The sequence below is a fragment of the Leptonychotes weddellii genome, chromosome 10 (assembly GCF_054177405.1).
Source record: "Leptonychotes weddellii isolate Sample4059 chromosome 10, ASM5417740v2, whole genome shotgun sequence".
Lineage (NCBI taxonomy): Eukaryota > Metazoa > Chordata > Mammalia > Carnivora > Phocidae > Leptonychotes > Leptonychotes weddellii.
The window spans coordinates 51,887,364-51,906,890 of NC_138378.1; the positions used below are offsets into that span (position 1 = coordinate 51,887,364).

At 40.3% G+C, this 19,527-nt stretch overlaps 2 long non-coding RNA genes across 2 annotated transcripts in view; one reads left to right on the forward strand and one right to left on the reverse strand.

The window, feature by feature from the left end:
* LOC115941229 (uncharacterized) overlaps positions 1 to 19,527 on the reverse strand; it is a 54,072-nt gene that overhangs the window by 11,760 nt on the left and 22,785 nt on the right. Inside the window, exon 4 of the long non-coding RNA XR_004075995.2 lies at positions 14,876 to 15,038. This is a non-coding gene — a long non-coding RNA (uncharacterized LOC115941229). The remainder of the gene's footprint in view (positions 1 to 14,875; positions 15,039 to 19,527) is intronic.
* Positions 18,679 to 19,527, forward strand: part of LOC145723659 (uncharacterized) — a 44,014-nt gene continuing 43,165 nt past the window's right edge. Inside the window, exon 1 of the long non-coding RNA XR_014148894.1 lies at positions 18,679 to 18,716. This is a non-coding gene — a long non-coding RNA (uncharacterized LOC145723659). The remainder of the gene's footprint in view (positions 18,717 to 19,527) is intronic.

The window sequence follows — 19,527 nt, forward strand, 5'->3', positions numbered from 1 at the left end:
GGTCAAATGATTTTTGACAAGGGTGCCAATACCATTCAATGGGAGTAAGGATAGTCTTTCCAACAAATGTTGCTGGGAAAACTGAACAATCACATGCATTAAAAAAAAAAGAAGCTGGACCCTTACCTTACACCATATATAAAAATTAACTAAAAATGGATGCAAAATCTAAACATAAGACATAAAACTATAAGTATCTCAGATGATAGGGAGAGATCTTTGTAATAATTAGATCTGGCAATGATTTCTTGCCAAAAGCCAGGCAACAAAAAGCATAGGCAACAACAACAACAAAAATAGATAAATTGGACTTCATCAAAATTTAAAAAGTGTCCCAGAGTAGAAAGGCAATCCATGGAATGGGAGAAAATATTTGCAAATCATGTATCTGATAAGGAATTAATATCCAGAATATTTAGAGAACTCCCAAAACTCAACAACAGAAAACCAAACAACCCCCCTAAGCATATGAAAAGATGTTCATCTTCACTAGTCATTAGGGAAATAAAAAGCAAAATCACAATGAGACACCATCTCATACCCATTATGGTGAGCCCTAAAATCAATAAGAATAAAAAACAAACAACCCAATTAAAAAATGGACCAAGGACCTGTATAGACATTTCTCCAAAGGAGATTTATAGATGGCTTACAAGTCATTGTTAAAAGAAAACCACAGGGGCGCCTGGGTGCCTTGGTGGGTTAAGCATCTGACTTCAACTCAGTTCATGATCTCAGGGTCCTGGGATTGAGCCCTGACTTGAGCTCTGTGCTCAGCTGGAAGTCTGCTTGTCCCTCTGTCCCTCCCCCAACTCATGCTCTCTTTGTCTCTCTCTCTCTCAAATAAGTAAATACAATCTTAAAAAAAAAAACAACAAAACCAAACCATAGGCCAAAATTTTCATCACATAGGTTACAGCCCCAAGTCAGTAAACCAAAACTTAATATCTAACTGCAATTTCAGCACCCCTAGGAATGTAACCTTTAACCAGTCAACATGGAATTTCCTGGTCAATACTGGGAAATGTACTGATAGACCCTTTCACTTCCTCTTAGTAGGGCAACTTTGCCTAAACAGTGCATTCCTTACTAATAAATTCCTTTCTTCTCTCTTTTTTTAATGCCCTTTTTCTGCCTTTAAAAACTCTGCTTTTGTTTAACTAGTGGAGTTCCCCTCTACTTGCTAGATGGGAAGCTGCCCAATTCATGAATTGTTTAATAAAGTCAATTAGATCTTCAAATTTACTTGTTTGAATTTTGTTTCTTAACAATAATCTATCAATAATCAAGGGAAGAAAGTTGAAATTTGTTTACCATGATGGTAGACCTATTAGTTTCTCTCTGTAGATCTATCAAATTTCATTTAATATATTTTGAGGCTATTTTATTAGGCCCTTGCTTGTTTAACATTGCTATATCTTATTAATGAATTAAATCTTTGTCATTCATGTAGTGTTTCTATCTTTAATAATGTGTTTTTATCTTAAAGCCTATTTTATTTGATACAATATTGCCACACCAGTTTTATTTAGCTAATATTTGCCATAAGTGTCATTTTCATCCCTTTAGTTTCAATTTTTGTATATCCTTAGATTTTTTTTTTAAGATTTTATTTATTTATTTGACAGAGAGAAACACAGCGAGAGAGGGAACACAAGCAGGGGGAAGTGGGAGAGGGAGAAGCAGGCTTCCTGCCGAGCAGGGAGCCCAATATGGGACTCGATCCCAGGATCCCGGGACCGTGGCCTGAGCCCAAGGCAGACGCCTAAAGACTGAGCCACCCAGGCGCCCCTGTATATCCTTAGATTTTAGATATATCTCTTGTAAACAGAATATATCTGGATTTTTTTAAGTCTAATTTGTCAACAAACTCAATGAATAGTGAGTTTATTCTATTTACATTTAGTATAATTAATAATGAATTTGGATCTACTTTTACCATCTTAATGTATTATTTTGATTTGCCTACTCATTTTACATTTTTTTAAAAGATTTTATTTATTTGAGAGAGAGAGCGAGAGTACAAGGCAGGGGGAGAGGCAGAGGGAGAGGGAGGAGCAGACTCCCCGCTGAGGAGGGAGCCGGATGCGCGGCTTGATCCCAGGACCCCAGGATCATGACCTGAGCTGAAGGCAAATGCTTAACTGACTGAGCCACCCAGGCACCCCTACGTTTCTTTTTAATTCTTTCTTATAATTTAAAAAAATTTTTAAAAATTGATATTTAGATCTCTCCCTAAATAGCAAAAGAAACTAGCAGGCTCTCACATTCATTGGTCTCTCCCTATTGCAACCCTATCAAGTTGATATTTTCTAGATTTTTGGTTTTGAGTTATTATGGATTTATTTTTGCTCCCCCCCCCTTTTTTTTTTTAAGGCAAGAACTGTCAACCTAAATAAAGAGGTAAACTGGGGCAAGCTCAAATTAGCAGAAATTGAATTTATTCATGAATAGTAGAGAAACTACAACTCAGAAAACACATGTTGTAGCATGCTACAAGGCAAGTCCATTGAGGGCTTGGGGCAAGCTGTTTCAATGGGCGAAAAATGCAGAGGGGAAAGCCCAGCAGAGTCCAAGTAGTGAGTTCATTGGCTTGGGGATGGGGAGAGATTCTTGGTGGATACTCACTGGTCAAGAGATAAGCCTCCATCTTCTGTAAGTCAGGCATTTACAGGAAATCAGTCCCTCAGTTCTTAAATTCCGTTTTTTGAGGGTGCACGTGTGAGATCCTCCATTTCATATCCTCTGGTTCCATTACTAAAGTATTTCATTATCTTTCCTTCATTTATTTTTTTGTAGTCTCCCCTGGATATACTACCCTTCTTCTTTTTAAGTATTTCATCCAAAGCTTTCCAATGTAGGTTTTTATTTTATTTTTATCTTATTTTTTTAAAGATTTTATTTATTTATTTGACAGAGAGAGACACAGTGAGAGAGGGAACACAAGCAGGGGGAGTGGGAGAGGGAGAAGCAGGCTTCCCATGGAGCAGGGAGCCGGATGCAGCGCTCCATCCCAGGACCCTGGGATCATGACCTGAGCCGAAGGCAGACGCTTAACGACTGAGCCACCGAGGCACCCGCAATGTAGGTTTTTAGTGCAGCATCTCTTCAGAGGCCATATCTGCATGAGGATGTGTTTTTTTAAATCATGCCCTCGTATTTGGCTGGGTATAAAATTATATGTCCTAAGTTATTTTCTATCACTATACTTTACTATTACCCTGTTATTAATATTCTTAAATTATCCTATAATGTATCTATATGTGAATTTGCTATTATCTCTCCTCTTTGCACTCTGAGCCCTTTCAATCTGAGGCTTACCACCTTTCTAAAATTCTAAAATTCTAGGTAATTATTATCCAGTATTTCTTCAAATAAGTCCTCGTCTTCATTTTAATTTTTTTCTCTTTCTGGGACACCTGCTCTATAGATTAATATCTGGATAATGCTTTTGTTTCTATCCATCATATCTTTCACTTTTCCCTAAATTTAAAATTAGGCTAATTTAAAATTATTGGTTGATCTCTGCTAATATTTTTGTTTTGGATGGAATCTATATGTTATTTTCCTTTTGAAATGCTTCCTCAAAGGTCTAGTAATCCTAGCTTGTAACTCCATTTGCCCTGGGGTATCGTCTCTGCAGGCAGCTTCAGAAGCACAGACCTAGCACAGTTGGCCCCAGTGGATGCTGAGACTGGGGAAGGGGTGGGGTGGGAACGGGCCCCAGGGGAGAGAGTCCTGGGTACCAGCCTATCATTTGTTCCAGGAGGAAGAGGGTAGGGGAAGGTTAGTTGGTCTCCACCTGCTTCTCTTCCTCCAAAGCCCAGGGATGCTGTGCTGGCTTAATTTGACACCTGGGAACACCTGAACCAGTCTGCAGGTGTTAGCAGGCCCTATTTTTTCCAAGGTAATGCAGAATGGTCTGGAAGCAAGATCAAAACTCCCTCCTATTTTATTCTCCAATCAGCCTAGCTGCCTCCAGTACAGGCCTCATCTGACCACGTAACAGTTAAAAACAGTCTCACTCCACCTGGGGGGATTGAACTTGACCCTGGAGGGGGATGCATCAGCGTCTCTGTCATATTTTTTGTAGCCCCCACCCTTTAAAAAAAATCAAATACGCATATGTGGTTTTAAAAAAGAGAGAGACTAGAGTTTATAATAAAAAGCAGAGGCCTCCTGCTCTACCTCACCCCTGTCCCAGTCACACTTCCTGGGAGCGAACACTTTAAACCCTTTCTTTTTTATAGCTTTCCTGATGGATACCTGTAAGGGAAGAACTCTTTCTTTTTCCCTCTTACTAGGGAAAACCCGAACTCTTCCCTACTGTGTTTCCCCTCTGGGGGTCACACAGAACACGTTACTTCTGGTTTGCAGCTCCACCCCAGCAGACTTGAAGCCTAGGGTGGGTGATGGTCCAGTGGTGTCAAAGACAAGACCTGGAAACAGTAACTGAGACATGGGTTTTTTGAGGGGAACTTACTTCTAGGGAGTCCAGGAGTGGCCGACCAGTCAAAGCATCTGCTGCAGGGATCTATGTGCAGCAAGTTTTTATATCATAGCAACTATCAGTGTCGACCCCCCCTCCTTGCATGGCCTGCGTTTATAAGGAGATCAAGGCCTGCCACCTGGACACTCTTTGTTACCAGGGAGATGCTCCGGGTTGTCCGCCCCCAGAGCCCCTGACCTTGAACACTAAGCAACATATTCTGCTGCACATTCTGTTTGATGGGAATATAGAGGGAGGACAGGATCTCTACATTTTCAAGATAGTGATTAACAGGGGCACGTGGGGTATGCTTGCACAAATGAGCTATTCGGCATGTGCCATACATCTTGTCACCAAATGTTTGGAGGCCCCCCCACCAAGCAATTCTCTCTGATACCAGTGAAGTGTCTACAATTTAGCTCAATTCTGACACTCTTTGCCCATCAGATCCCGCAGGTCAGTCCCACAGACTACCCTGCTACCCCTGCCAGCACCCACAAACATCAGATACCAATCAAAAGTCCAGGTAGTCACCTGTGCTTCTGACCAACCAGCTATAGATCAGAGATTCCAACAACCCTCTCCTTGGATTCCATTAATTTGCTAGAGCAGCTCACAGAACTCAGGGAAACACTTATGTTTACCAGTTTGTTACAGGGTGAAGAGGAACGGCCAGATGAAGAGCTACCTAAGCAGGGCGAGGCCTGGGGAGGGGGTCCTGAGTACAGGAGTTTCTGTCCCTGTGGAGGTGATGTGCTTCACCCTCCTGGTATGGCAGTGGTTACCCATCTGGAAGCTCTCCGCACCCTGTTCTATTGGGATTTTATGTAAGCTTCCTCATGCAGGTATGATCAATTATTTTTTCTTTTTAAAAAATTTTTCTTTTAATTCAATTAATTAACATCTAATGTTTTATTGGTTTCAGAGGTACAGGTCTGTGATTCACCAGTCTTATATAATACCCAGGGCTCATTATATCACATGCCCTCCTTAATGTCCATCACCCAGTTACCCCATCCCTCCACCCACCTCCCATCCAGCAACCCTCAGTTGGTTTCCTATGATTAAGAGTCTCTTATGGTTTGTCTCCCTCTTTGGTTTCCTCTTGTTTTATTTTTTCCTCTCTTCCCCGCTGTTGTGTTTCTTAAATTCCACGTATCAGTGAGATCATACGATAATTGTCTTTTCTCTGATTGAATTATTTCACTTAGCATAAAACCCTCTAGTTCCATCCACATTGTTGATATATATATATATATATATATATATCACATCTTATCACATCTGATATATATATATATATCACATCTTCTTTATCCATTCATCAGTCAATGGACATCAGGGCTCTTTCCATAGTTTGGCGATTGTGGACATTGTTGCTATAAACAGTGGGGTGCAGGTGGCCCCTTGGATCACTACATTTGTATCTTTGGGGTAAATACCCAGCAGTGCAATTGCTGGTCGTAGGGTAGCTCTATTTTCAACTTTTTGAGAAACCTCCATACTGTTTTTCAGAGTGGCTACACCAGCTTGCATTCCCACCAACAGTGTGAGAGGGTTCCCCTTTCTCCACATCCTCGTCAACATTTGTTGTTCCCTGTCATGTTAATTTTAGCCATTCTGACTGGTGTGGGGTCCCACTGTGGTTTTGATTTGTATTTCCCTGATGCCGAGTGATGTTGAGCATCTTTTCATGTCTGTTGCCATTTGTATGTCTTCTGTGGAGAAATGTCTGTTCATGTCTTCTGTCCACTTCTTGATTGGATTATTTGTTCTTTGGGTATTGGATACTAGCCCTTTATCTGATATGTCATTTGCAAATATCTTCTCCCATTCTGTCAGTTGTCTTTTGGTTTTATCAACAGTTTCCTCTGCTGTGCAAAAGCTTTTTATCTTGATGAAGTCCCAATAGTTCATTTTTGCCTTTGTTTCCCTTGCCTTTGGAGATGTGTCTAGCAAGAAGTTTCTGTGGCCGAGGTCGGAGAGGTTGCAAGCATGATACCTCTGCAAGCATAACTACATTTCTAGTGCCTCTCCCCTCTCAGGAGGATGGGGAGGAGGTGGAGCTGAACATTCCAAGCTTCTAATCATGGTTTGGTCTTTCTGGTGACCAGCCCCCCATCCAGAAGCCATCCTGCTCACCTAGGGTCACCTCATTAGAACAAAAGATGCTCCTAATGTTCTTATCACTTAGGAAATTACAAGGGTTTTAGGAGCTCTGTCAGGACCTGGGGGCAGAGACCAATATATATATATTTTCTAATATCCCACAATGTCTCTTTAACTTTAAAAAGTATGTTAACCCTGTTATTTCTCCTTTCTTCACTATTATGAGAAGAGTTAATTGTGAAAATAAAAGAAACCTCATTTAAAATGGAGCCAGGACGTCCTGAAGGGGGAGCTCTTGCATGTACCACTCCTTGCAGCCTGCGTAGCTGCTAGAAAGAAGAGTTACAGTGACAAGGGAAAACATTTTTCACATAGGAATTTCATCTCCCGATCTTAAGGAAGATCCCGCCCTGCCGCAGGGGATCTGTCCCCACAGGACTGTCACTTGTGGCCAATGAGAAACCATCATAATCTCAAACTCTGTTCTCCAATGAACTTTTGTTTAAAACAACCCTCCCCCTCCCCTCACCCCCAAATAAAACAACCCTCCCCATTTTCCTCCTAAAACCTAATACAAGTTGACCTTGCCTTTGTCTCTTCGGACTTGCTTTGCCTATGGTTCACCACAGTGTGCTTGTCCCAAATCCCAATGTTCCTGCTACTCTCAAATTCATTTTGTTGCTAAAATAACTGGTTATTTTATAATTTGTTTATGTATATATTTAAACAAATGTAAAACCTCAGACACAAATGTTGGGTTTTCTATCAGCATCACAGGTGCAACCAGGCATGGGAACTGAATTTTTGGGTTTCTTTTTTTTTAATGTGTAATTGAGGACAGTGTTGTCATTTTGCTAGCTTTCACTTTTTTCCCCCTCACACTGTTCTTTAAGGTAAAAAACATTTGGCAGCTATATTTTAAAGGGTTTTTCATTATATATTTAAATACATTTTAAAACAATATTGGGTTTGAAATTTTTTGTGAACAAAAGGAAAAACGTGTTTAGGGTCAGAAATTTTCACTTAGATATAAAAGAGCTGTTTTTGGACTAGTGAATACCACAACCTCCAGAATAATGTGTACATTAGAACTCTCTAATATCCAAAGAAATAAATTCCTTTCAAATGTCATCATATGATGCTCTAAGTGTTTTGAGTTTGGCTAACAAAAATCACCCTCTTTAATAAAGCAATTATAATCTAAACATTGTTGGTATGGACAAAGAACTCCCTGGAAATTCTCTTTTACAAAAGTCACTTTCTTTTAAAAATTATTTATTATTTTTTAATACACCATGTTATATTAGTTTCAGGTGCACACTGTAATGATTAAACAACTCTATACATTACTCAGTGCTCATCAAGGTAAGTGTGCTCCTCATCCCTTTTATCTATTCCACCCATCCCCACTCCCATCTCTCCTCTGGCAACCACCAGTTTGTTTTCTGTATTTAAGAGTATTTTTTGTTGCTTGTTAATCTCTCTCCTCCCCCACTTTGTTTGTTTGTTTTGTTTCTTAAGTTCCACGTGAGTGAAATCGTATGGTATTGTCTGTCTCTGTCTGACTTATTTCCCTTATCATAATACTCTCTAGGTCTATCCATGTTGCAAATGGCAATATCCATTCTTTTTTATGGCTGGGTAGTATTCCATTGTGTATATATACCACTTCTTTATCCATTCATCTGTGGATGGACACTTGGGTTGCTTCTGTTCTTGGGTATTGTAAATAATGCTGCAATAAACATAGGGGTGCATGTATCTGTTTTAATTAACGTTTTTGTTTTCTTTGGGTAAATACCTAGCAGTGGAATTACTGGATCATATGGTATTTCTATTTTATTAATCAAATCCTGGCTATTTGGAGCCAGTTATTACAGGTATTTTTGTTTGGCTTCCTGAACCAGTTGTTAGATATAATGGTCTTTCTTCTTACAAGTCTGACTTAGAGATAGCAGGCTGGCCTCCTGGGCTGGTTACTGCAGATAATGGGGTGGTTTCCTGGGCTGATTGCTGCAAATGGCAGGTCAGAATTCTATTTTTATATACAGTCAGGCCATTGTCCATTTTTATATTCATTCTCTCACTATGTTTCCAAAGTTGTGCAACCATTACCATTATTTAAATCCAGAGCATTTACATCACCCCAAAAGAAACCCTGTACCTATTAGCAGTCTCTCATTTTCTTCCTATCCCCCAACCATAGGCAACCAGTAATCTACCTTCTGTCTCTACAGATTTGCCTGTTGTGAACATTTCACATAATTGGAATCCTACAATGTGGTCTTTAAGACTTAGCATAATTTCACTTAGCATAATGTCTTCAAGTTTCATCCATATTATAGCATGCATCAGTACTTCATTACTTTTTATTGCTGGATACTCTTTATTGTATGGCTCATGATTTTATTATTTTGAAAAATATTAATACATTTTCTCTATAGTGATTGTACTAATTTCATTCTTACCAGCAATATATGAAAGGATTTATTTTCCCACAGATAATTTTCTAATTTTTTCACCAATTTGATATTAGTGGAAAGTAGCATTCCAATTTACTTTTAATTTTTTTATTATAAATGAAGTTGAACATATTTTCATGTCTAAAATCCATTTCCATTTATTTTCTGGAAACTATATTTTTTGTCCATTTTTCTTATCTATGTAATTTGTATAAGCTTTTTATGCATTCTGTAGATTAGCCCTCTGTAATATGAATTTTGACTATTTTATCTTGATTTTTATTTGTCTCTTATGTTAAATTTTTTTCACTGTGTAAAAAGTTATTTTTTGACTCATTTCTTACATTTAAAATTTTTATTTACTTAGCATTTATCCCAGTTACAGTGTAAGATATTGGTCCAACTTAATTTTTCTTAGGTGGCTACCTGGTTGTCCCAACACCATTTATAAAATAGTTCATAGTTTTTCCCTTGGTTTGAAATTTCACATTATCACAATCTAAATTCCCATATTTTTGGTCTGTTTTTGGACTGTGATCATTTCCCATCAGTTGTCTGTCTACACATGGGGTAGTACTAACTTGTTTTAACTATTGAGTCTTTTTTTTTTTTAAGATTTTATTTATTTATTTGTCAGAGAGAGAGAGAGAGAACACAAGCAGGGGGAGCTGCAGGTAGAGGGAGAAGCAGGCTCTCCGCTGAGTAAGGAGCCTGACTTGGGAGTCAATCCCAGGACCCTGGGATCATGACCTGAGCTAAAAGCAGATGCTTAACTGACTGAGCCACCCAGGTGCCCCAATCTACTTTTTTTCTATGGATTTGTGTAATGGACATTTCACATAAATGAAATTAAATAATACGTATTTTCGTGGGGTGCTCAGTTGGTTGAGTGTCCAACTCTTGGTTTTTGGCTTGGGTTATGGTCTTGGGGTCATGGGATTGAGCCCTGCGTTGGGCTCCCTGCTCAGCCTGGAGTCTGCTTAAGATTCTCTCTCCCTCCCCCTGCTCTGCACCCTTGGCTTGTGCACACATTCTCTCTCTCTCTAAAATAAATGAATAAAAATAATAAAATCTTAAAAAAATAACATGTGGTTTTTGTGTCTGGATTTTTTTCACCCTGCATAATGTTTTCAGGTACATTCCTGTTGTAGCATGTATCAGCACTTAATTTCTTTTTATAGATGGGTAATAGTCCATTATATGAATATATGCATTTTATCTATTCATCAGTTGCTGGATATTTTGATTGTTTCCTACTTTTGGCTACTATGAATAATAGTGTTATGAAAATTTGTATAGAGGCTTTTTGTATGGACATACATGTTTTCAGTTCTCCTTGGTATATACTGAGGAGTGGAGGTCTTGGGTCATGTGGTTACTTTATGGATAACTTTTGGAGGCAATCCCAAACTGTTTTCTAAAAGGGCTGCACCATTTTACAATCCTACCAGCAATGAATGAGGGTTCCTATCTCCACATCCCTGTCAGTCATTATTGTCTATCTTGTGATTTTAGTCATCTAATGCAGGTGAAGTGGGAGCTCATTGTGGTTTTGATTTGCCTTTCCTTGATGACTAATAATGTTAAGCATCCTTTTATTGGCCTTTTGCATACTTTCTTTGGATATGAAATGTATATTCAAATACCTTGCTTATTTTTAATTGAGTTTCTTGTCTCATTTTTGAGTTATAAGTATTATTTACATATTCTAGACATAAGTCCCTGATCAGGTTTATGATTTTTAAGTATTTTCTCCCATTCTGTCCATTGTCTTTTCATTTTTTTTATAGTATGGAGATGACCCAACTTGGACCAAGAGGAAAAGAAAAACACTTAGGGATGGTGGAGCAGTAACAGAGAAGAAGGATCTGATTCATGAGAGAGAAATAAACTTCTACTTTGTGAATCACTGATAATAATTGTGTCATACATCCAATAGTACATTTTCCCTTTTCAAATGCCTTCATATCCATTACTGGACTATGTTTCCATAGAAGCTCTGTGATATAGGTAGAACCATGTTACTCCCATCTTACAAAAGAGAAACCTGAGACTCAGAGAGCTCAGTGACTGACATGGTGTCACACAGCTTGTGGGTGCAAAGCGGCAATGAATTCTTAGCACCAAGGCTCCCTGCCTCCTACCATCCCTGAGCTCTTAGCTGGGGAGTAGAGAGAGGTATATTTTGTCTTAAGGGAAGAAGGTGGATGGTCACAATACACCTTTGGTCAGAAGTCTAGACTCTGCTTCTCTTTATTGTGTACACTTTTATAGTGACTTAAACTTTTTGAGCCTTTGTTTCCTTATTTATAAATTAAAGAGTTGGACAGGTTGATGCTCTGAATTTCCTACCAGGTGTAAATTTCGTTTAATATAATTATACTGCTTCTAGGTAATTGTTATGCTAAATATATGCTCATATGGCATAACCACCTCAGCTAAACTTAAAATATATTGGGAAGTTCTTTTGGATGCCAGTTTAACAAGGCAGGTGCCCTTAAGCAGCAACAGAGATATAGGGTGCCTACGTGGCTCAGTCGGTTAAGCGTCTGACTCTTGATTTTGGCTCAGGTCATGATCTAAGGGTTGTGAGATTGAGCCCCGTGTTGGGCTCTGTGCTCAGTGAGGAGTCTACTTGAGATTCTATCTCTCCCTCTGCCCCTATCCCCCCCAACTCTCTCTTTCTAAAATAAATACATCTTTAAAAAAGAGAGAGAGATGTGGCTTCACATAAGACCTTTTGGAAGTCACTCCATGTCTCTGCTTGAATTTCCCCATTGTGGAATGAGAATTAAAGGAAATAATGTGTGTAAAATGCTGATTACAGCCCCTGACACAGGTAGGGACTCAATCAATGACAAAATAACTATTATTATACAAGATAGATGTGCAATTCATTAACCCCCTGATAACAAGAGGTCAAGATTGCGTGTGATAGAGTTCACATGTACTCACAGAGAAGCCTGTCTGAGGAAGCCAGAGGACGACTCTTGGGAGAAATAGGATATTCTTAGGCTCTCATTTTAATGAAATCTTTATGAATGCCAAAGGCTGCACTGATCAACTATGATCCTGGGACCCCAGACAGGCTCTCTTCTTGGGTTGAATGCTGTCACACAAACATCATTACCCGGAAAAAAATGAAAGAGGGGTTTGGGATGGCATTGTTGACTGAGTAAGAGTTTAGGGAGGGGAAATCAATTTAGAAAAGTAAAGATAATTGTTCTTGCTAGCACTGGTATGATTTCATTTCCATGTTCAGAGAGAAGATAAAAACCCCCAAGTTGTATCTAGTAAAGAGCAAAATGCCTGCCCTGCCCTAGGGAAGCCTGTTTTGCAGAGAGATCTCTCAGCTCCCAGTCCAACATTAGAGCTCAGAGCTGCAGCTGTGGTTTCAGTTTCCTGGGGAACAGGATGCATAATGTGTCAGTCCTGAAGGGAAGCCCTTTCTTTTTTCCTCAGATGAAAGATTGCCTCTACCATCCCCCATATGACTTCATCTCTTGTTCTTTCATCTGCCTGAGACCACAGATGTCCAGGACTCTGGAGTTATGCAATCTAATCTTCCAAAAAACTGTGTTTATATGGTCTCAGAGTCTGCTGCTGCCTTATTTGATGAAGCTGCACTGGGACATCTTATTTGAAACATCCCAGGAGAGAAAACTGGTTATAACTTTCCTTATAGGTTAAGGTAGCAACACTGATTATGGCATGGCAGGTAAACAGGACTCTGCTCAGAGTTGCTTTTATAATATGACCTTCGAAGCTCAGCAGAGTGAAAATACAATGATGAAACATTTAAACATTTAAATTAAAACTTTTTGGGGGGCTCCTGGGTGGCTCAGTCGTTAAGCGTCTGCCTTTGGCTCAGGTCATGATCCCAGGGTCCTGGGATCGAGTCCCGTGTTGGGCTCCCTGCTCCGCGGGAGGCCTGCTTCTCCCTCTCCCACTCCCCCTGCTTGTGTTCCCTCTTTCAGTGTGTCTCTCCCTGTCAAGTAAATAAATAAAATCTTAAAAATAAATAAATAAAATAAATTAATTAATTAAAACTTTTTTTCAAGGCCCTTGTTACTCTGATGTTCTCCTTGACTTCTGTGGGAAATAGTTTACAGTCTGTGATTTAAAAAAAATTTATTCCTAAGCAAAACTGGGAAGTTATCCTCAAGCATTTCTTCCCTGTGGGTGACTTGCTGCCCTGTTGCCTCCACCCAAGGATAATTAGCCCCTAATGATTTCTCACGTGAACACCTACCTTGTTCCATCAAAATGTACTTCTCCTGCTGCCTATCTTCTCTATATCTTCCTCTCTGCTTTATAGCTAACTTAAAGAGAGTAGGAAAAATAGCAAGAGAGAGGGAGAGAAGGGGAGAGAAAGAGGAAGATTTAAACCCACGAATATGTTAATATAAGTTGCAATTTCCTTATCTATAAAGTAAAAATAAAACCAGAAACAGTCAAACTGAATTAAAATATATTTAGGCCTGGGGCACCTGGGTGGCTCAGTCGGTTAAGTGTCTGACTCTTTTTTTTTTATTATTTATTTATTTATTTTTTTTAAGATTTTATTTATTTATTTGAGAGAGAGAATGAGATAGAGAGAGCATGAGAGGGGGGAGGGTCAGAGGGAGAAGCAGACTCCCTGCCGAGCAGGGAGCCCGATGCGGGACTCGATCCCAGAACTCCAGGATCATGACCTGAGCCGAAGGCAGTCGCCCAACCAACTGAGCCACCCAGGCGCCCTGACTCTTTTTTTTTTTTTTTTTAATTTTATTTATTTATCAGAGAGAGTGACAGACAGAGGCAGGCAGAGGGAGAAGCAGGCTCCTTGCTGAGCAAGGAACCCAATGTGGGACTCGATCCCAGGACCCTGGAATCATGACCTGAGCCGAAGGCAGAGGCTTAACCGACTGAGCCACCCAGGTGTCCCAAGCATTGGACTCTTTAATTTCTGCTCAGGTGATAATCTCAGGGTCCTGGGGTTGAGCCCTGTGTTGGGCTCTGTGTTCAGTAGGGAGTCTGCTGGAGATTCTCTCCCTCTCCCTCTTCTCCTTCCCCTGCTCATGCTCACACTTCCTCTCTCAAATAAATAAATAAGTCTTTAAATCTATCTATATATATATAGGCCTGCAGTTGAGGAAAATGCTCAGATTACTTCAGATAATGGTGCTTTATTGTAGAGATTCATAGGGAAGTAAGTGAGAAAGCAGAGGAAGCTAGTTCAGCAGAGGATGAGTAGGTGGCATGGAGAACTAGAATGTTCTCCAGAAGACCACAGCCACCTAGTGGTGCAGTAGCAACTCTTGGTGGTCTGTACTTGGGATTCAGGAACCCTCCATCTCTGTATCAACAGCTACTACTTCTGACAGCCAAATGATTTTTCTGACTACTCTCTGGTCTCCTGCCTGCTCACTCAAGGCTTCTCCAGCCTCATGAATTTGCTTCCTGCCATCTTTCTGTAGATATTTCTGCTCCTTGCTACTCTACTCTCTGCACCTTACAACAAAACTCTCCAATCAGGAAAACCAAAACCAAAACCAAAAACCTCGGGCGCCTGGGTGGCTCAGTTGGTTAAGCGACTGCCTTCAGCTCAGGTCATGATCCCAGGGTCCTGGGATTGAGCCCCGCATCGGGCTCCCTGCTCTGCGGGGAGCCTGCTTCTCCCTCTCCCGCTCCCCCTGCTTGTGTTCCTGCTCTCGCTGTGTCTCTCTCTGTCAAATAAATAAAATCTTAAAAAAAAAAAAACCAAAAACCTCTCCAATCAGAGTTCCATTGATTGCTCCCTAGTACAATTACCCACAGATTTTTCCAAACTTACCTTTCCTCTTGGCTCATGTTAATAGTTCTTAGAGATTGATCAGGAGTAGAATGACACCTTTACAGTTTATCAGACTTGGTTTTCCCCATGTGCTTTCTTGCTTCACTCCTAGTCCACAAACATGTATAGAGCTCCGGTGATATACCAAATACTATGCCAAGTGCTGCGGATAGCAAGATGACAGAACATGGATCAGACTATGAGAGAGACAACCCAGAAAAGAAATAATTGAAATTTAGTGATGCATTTGTTTTCTAGGATTGCTATGACAAATTGCCACAAAATGGGTGGCTTAAAACAGCAGAACTTAATCTCTCACAATTCTGGAGGCTAAGAGTCTAAAATCAAGGTGTCAGCAGGGCCATGCTCCCTCTAGCTTTTGGTAGTTGCCTGCAATCCTTGGCATTCCTGGGCTTGTAGACACATCACTCCAATCTCTGCCTCAGATTTCACATGGTGTACTCCTTGTGTGTCCCCGTGTCTTCACATGGCCTTCCTTTAGTGACACCAGTCATTGGATTTAGGACCTACCCTAATCCAGTATGATCACATCTGCAAAGATCCTATTTATTTATTTATTTATTTATTTTTTAAAGATTTTATTTATTTATTTGAGAGAGAGAGAATGAGAGAGAGCAAGCACATGAGAGGGGGGAGGGTCAGAGGGAGAGGCAGACTCCCCGCCGAGCAGGGAGCCCGATGCGGGACTCGATCCCGGGACTCCAGGATCATGACCTGAGCCGAAGGCAGTCGCTTAACCAACTGAGCCACCCAGGCACCCGATCCTATTTATTTTTTTAAAAGAATTTTATTTATTTATTTAGTGAGTGAGTGAGCGAGAGAGAGAGAGAGCTCCAGAGGGGGAGGGTCAGAGGGAGAAGCAGACTCCCCCCTGAGCGGGGAGCCCGATGCAGAGCTCAATCCTGGGACTCCAGGATCCTGACTTGAGCCGAAGGCAGACGTTTAACTGACTGAGCCACCCAGGCTCTGTGCAAAGATCCTATTTATAAATAAGATTACATTCATTCACTGGTTCCTGGTGGACATGAATTTTGAAGTGACACTATTCAATCCAGCATGGGTGGTAAAGCGTACACTGGTTGGGGGAGTACAGGGTGCTCCACAGAGGATACTTACTCCCTTCCTCCTTGAATAATGGCTGCCTACTGGCCTGATCTAGTCATAGAAAGTCCAGCACAACTGAGCAGCATAGGAGAAGCAATAATGGTAAAGAGTTACCATTTGTTGAATGATTGCTTTGTATGACAGGCATCATAATAGGTGCTTTATATAGAATTAAATTTAATTCACACAACACCATAATTAAATAATAGTATTCCAGGGGCGCCTGGGTGGCTCAGTCGTTAAGCGTCTGCCTTCGGCTCAGGTCATGATTCCAGGGTTCTGGGATTGAGCCCGCATTGGGCTCCCTGCTCAGCAGGAAGCCTGCTTCTCCCTCTCCCACTCCCCTTGCTTGTGTTCCCTCTCTCACTGTGTCTCCCTCTCTCTCTGTCAAATAGAAAATAAAATCTTAAAAAAAAATAATAGTATTCTGGTTAAGTTAGTTAATCAGGGAGGTTAAGTTAGTTTCTCAAGGTCAAATGGCCAGTTAAGGGCAGATCAGGGTTTGATCTAAGGTCCAAGATTTTAGCACTACAAATACTTCAAGGGAGCCTGGGGCTGACACGACCTGGTATAGTGCAACTCGAAATACCTAAAAATATCTCCTCTATAGATATAAAAAATTCTGTGTTAGGTGACTCATTTGTCGTAGGGCATCAAAAGTTCATGTAAACAGTTATCATTTAGAACTGTGTCATCCAAGATGGTAACCATTAGCCATATGTGACTACTGAGCACTTGAAATGTGGTTAGGTTGGAAAGAGCCGTGCTGTTATTCTAAAATACACAGATTTAGTATGAAAAAGAAGATTGTAAAGTATCTCAATCTTTATACTGAAATCATTTTAGATCTATTGGGTTAGATAAAATATACTATTAAAATTAATCTTATCATTTTCTTTTTCCCCTTTTCAATGTGGCTAATAGAAAATTTAAAATCAAATTCATGGCTCACATTACATTCCTATTGGACAGTGCTGGTCTGGAAAATCTCTGAACATAGAACTTCAAAAAGCATATTTCCAATGGGAGTGAGTATATCAGAGAAGGTAGACAGGTGCTGGGCTGTGTTGAAATTAAGCTGGACCTAGGTGGCTCTGAAGAGAGGTCTTTGTGCAGCCAGGTGGTAATTGAGGCCATTAATGCCTGGTTTTTGGAAATGACAAAACAAATCACTGAATCTTGGAATTTCATGATTTAAGAAATAAATGCTTTAATAATAAATGTCCAGTTAGTAATGGGAAGGAAATGCCTTGGACTCAGTGTCTGAATGTCTGGGTTCTAATCTCAGCTTCACCTTTTATTAGCTGGGAGATCTTGGGAAAATAATTTAATCTCTTTTTTTGTATGTATAATGAAGGAGATAAATCTGCTTGACCTTTCTCAGAGGGTTATTTCAGGTATTTTAACTTATTCAAAAGCCCATCTAAATTTCTGAAGCACCGTGCAAATATAAGATATTAAAAAGACATTGCCTATGTTATAACGTCTGGCTGTACAGAGAGTTGTTGATAATTTTCAGAGTGGATAATTAAAGACAATTTGGCATTGAACATATTAGTGTGTTCATGCTTCTGTCTATGCAGGAGAGCAAAAGGAAGTGAAGATGAAGAAAGCCAACAGCTCCCATTTTTTTCTTCTTTTTTCTATCATAGTTGCAACTCCCTAAGGAACTTCGGATGAGAATTCTGGAACCAAGCAAAATCAAGTAAATCAGGCTGAGATAATAAATAGAATAAAAGTTGCTGTAGGACGATGTTTTGGGCTGAGCTACTCGCTCTGCCCAAGCAGGCAACTTCCTGGGTTGGCTCTTTTCGGAGGCAAAGGCAGCACAATGCTGCCCTCTGTTGTTAACAGCGTGGCATGACCAGCTAGGGGCATTTCCCCATTTTTCTTAAAACAGTCAGTTCCCCAGCCCCAGGCTTGTCAAAAGTTCCTACAAAGGACCTAGGAGAAGCCAGGGGTACCTGAGGCATTCTCACCCCTGTGTCAGCCTCGGGGAATACTGGCTGAGGTTGGGTCAACCTTAAGGGTGATTGTTGACAGCTATGACTCCTCAGACATCTCTCCATTACTTGTTGGCCAACATTCAGGGAGGCCAATGTCCTCCTGGGCCTTTTTGTTGCTGTATGTGTCTGGAACTAAAACTCAGGTTCCAATCCCTCAGCCCTCAATTTGACACAAAGAAGGGTGGACAAATGTAAATGACCTCTGATGATCCCACTTTCCCAGTCACCTTCTGAGGTAAGGCTCCAGGGGCTGAAATTCTGGAAGGTGGCCTTGCAGTTTTCACAAAATTCCAGGGGCCCAGGGCCATCTAAAGGAAATCCCTACACAGTATTCACCTGTGGGATCAGACTTAGCTACACTCTAGAGAACACATAGGGTTTTTAAAATTCTAAAGAATTTAAAAATAGTGCTTCTTTCTGATCACTAAATTAATACATATTCTTTGTAGGATACTTGAAAGTTACTGAAAGGTACTGTGATTACACCCCCATAAAGTATTCATTATTTTGTTTTATGTTCTGTAATTCCTTTTTTTATATTTCATATAATTAATAAAAGGCAACAAACCCTACCCCAAAACAAAAACAAAAACAAAAGGCCAGGACCCAGACTACAATGTACTAAGGATTCCTACTTTTTTTTTTTTTTAAGATTTTATTTATTTATTTGACAGAGAGAGACAGCGAGACAGGGAACACAAGCAGGGGGAGTGGGAGAGGGAGAAGCAGGCTTCCCGTGGAGCAGGGAGCCTGATGCGGGGCTTAATCCCAGGACCCTGGGATCATGACCTGAGTCAAAGGCAGCCGCTTAACAACTGAGCCACCCAGGTGCCCCTAAGGATTCCTACTTTTAAAAAATGAGAAAAAAATCCAATGATCCAGTAAAAGATTATCAACAGATATAAGCAAGTAGTTTAAAGAAGCTATAAGTGGAATGGTGAATATGCATAGATGAAAAGACACCCAACCTCAATCAGGGAAATGAGACTTTTCCCACCCAGTTTAAAAGTCTGATAATAGTAAAGTCTGGTGGAGATGTGGGGGATCGGGAGTATTCGTACCCTACTTTCGAGGGTAAGTGTGGTGTAGCCTCTTTGAAGAAATTTCTATAACATCTGCTACAGGTGAAGACGCAATTCAGCTTATTTTCCATGACAGCATATACATACACTTAAAATAAAATTGGAACCATTCATTAAATCTATTTAATAACCTGCTTAAGTAAAGAGCTTAAAGACACATCATGAACATTTTTCTGTTGTTAAACAAGAAAACTTATTATTAAAAAGCCTCCAGAAGAGGCTCCTAACCCATGCTTCCTCTCTGCACTTTGGGGGGCCTAGCATTTTGGTGCTTCTAAAACATTTATGGACTCTGACCTCAACAGTCTATATTTGGACCCTACTAATCTTTTTGGCTCTCTTGTCAGGTCTCTTAATTCTCCAGAGCAGCTTTTCCACATTTTCTCCATTTCCTTAAGCCTCTAATTCTATATAACTTTTACTCTCAGCACATGATCTG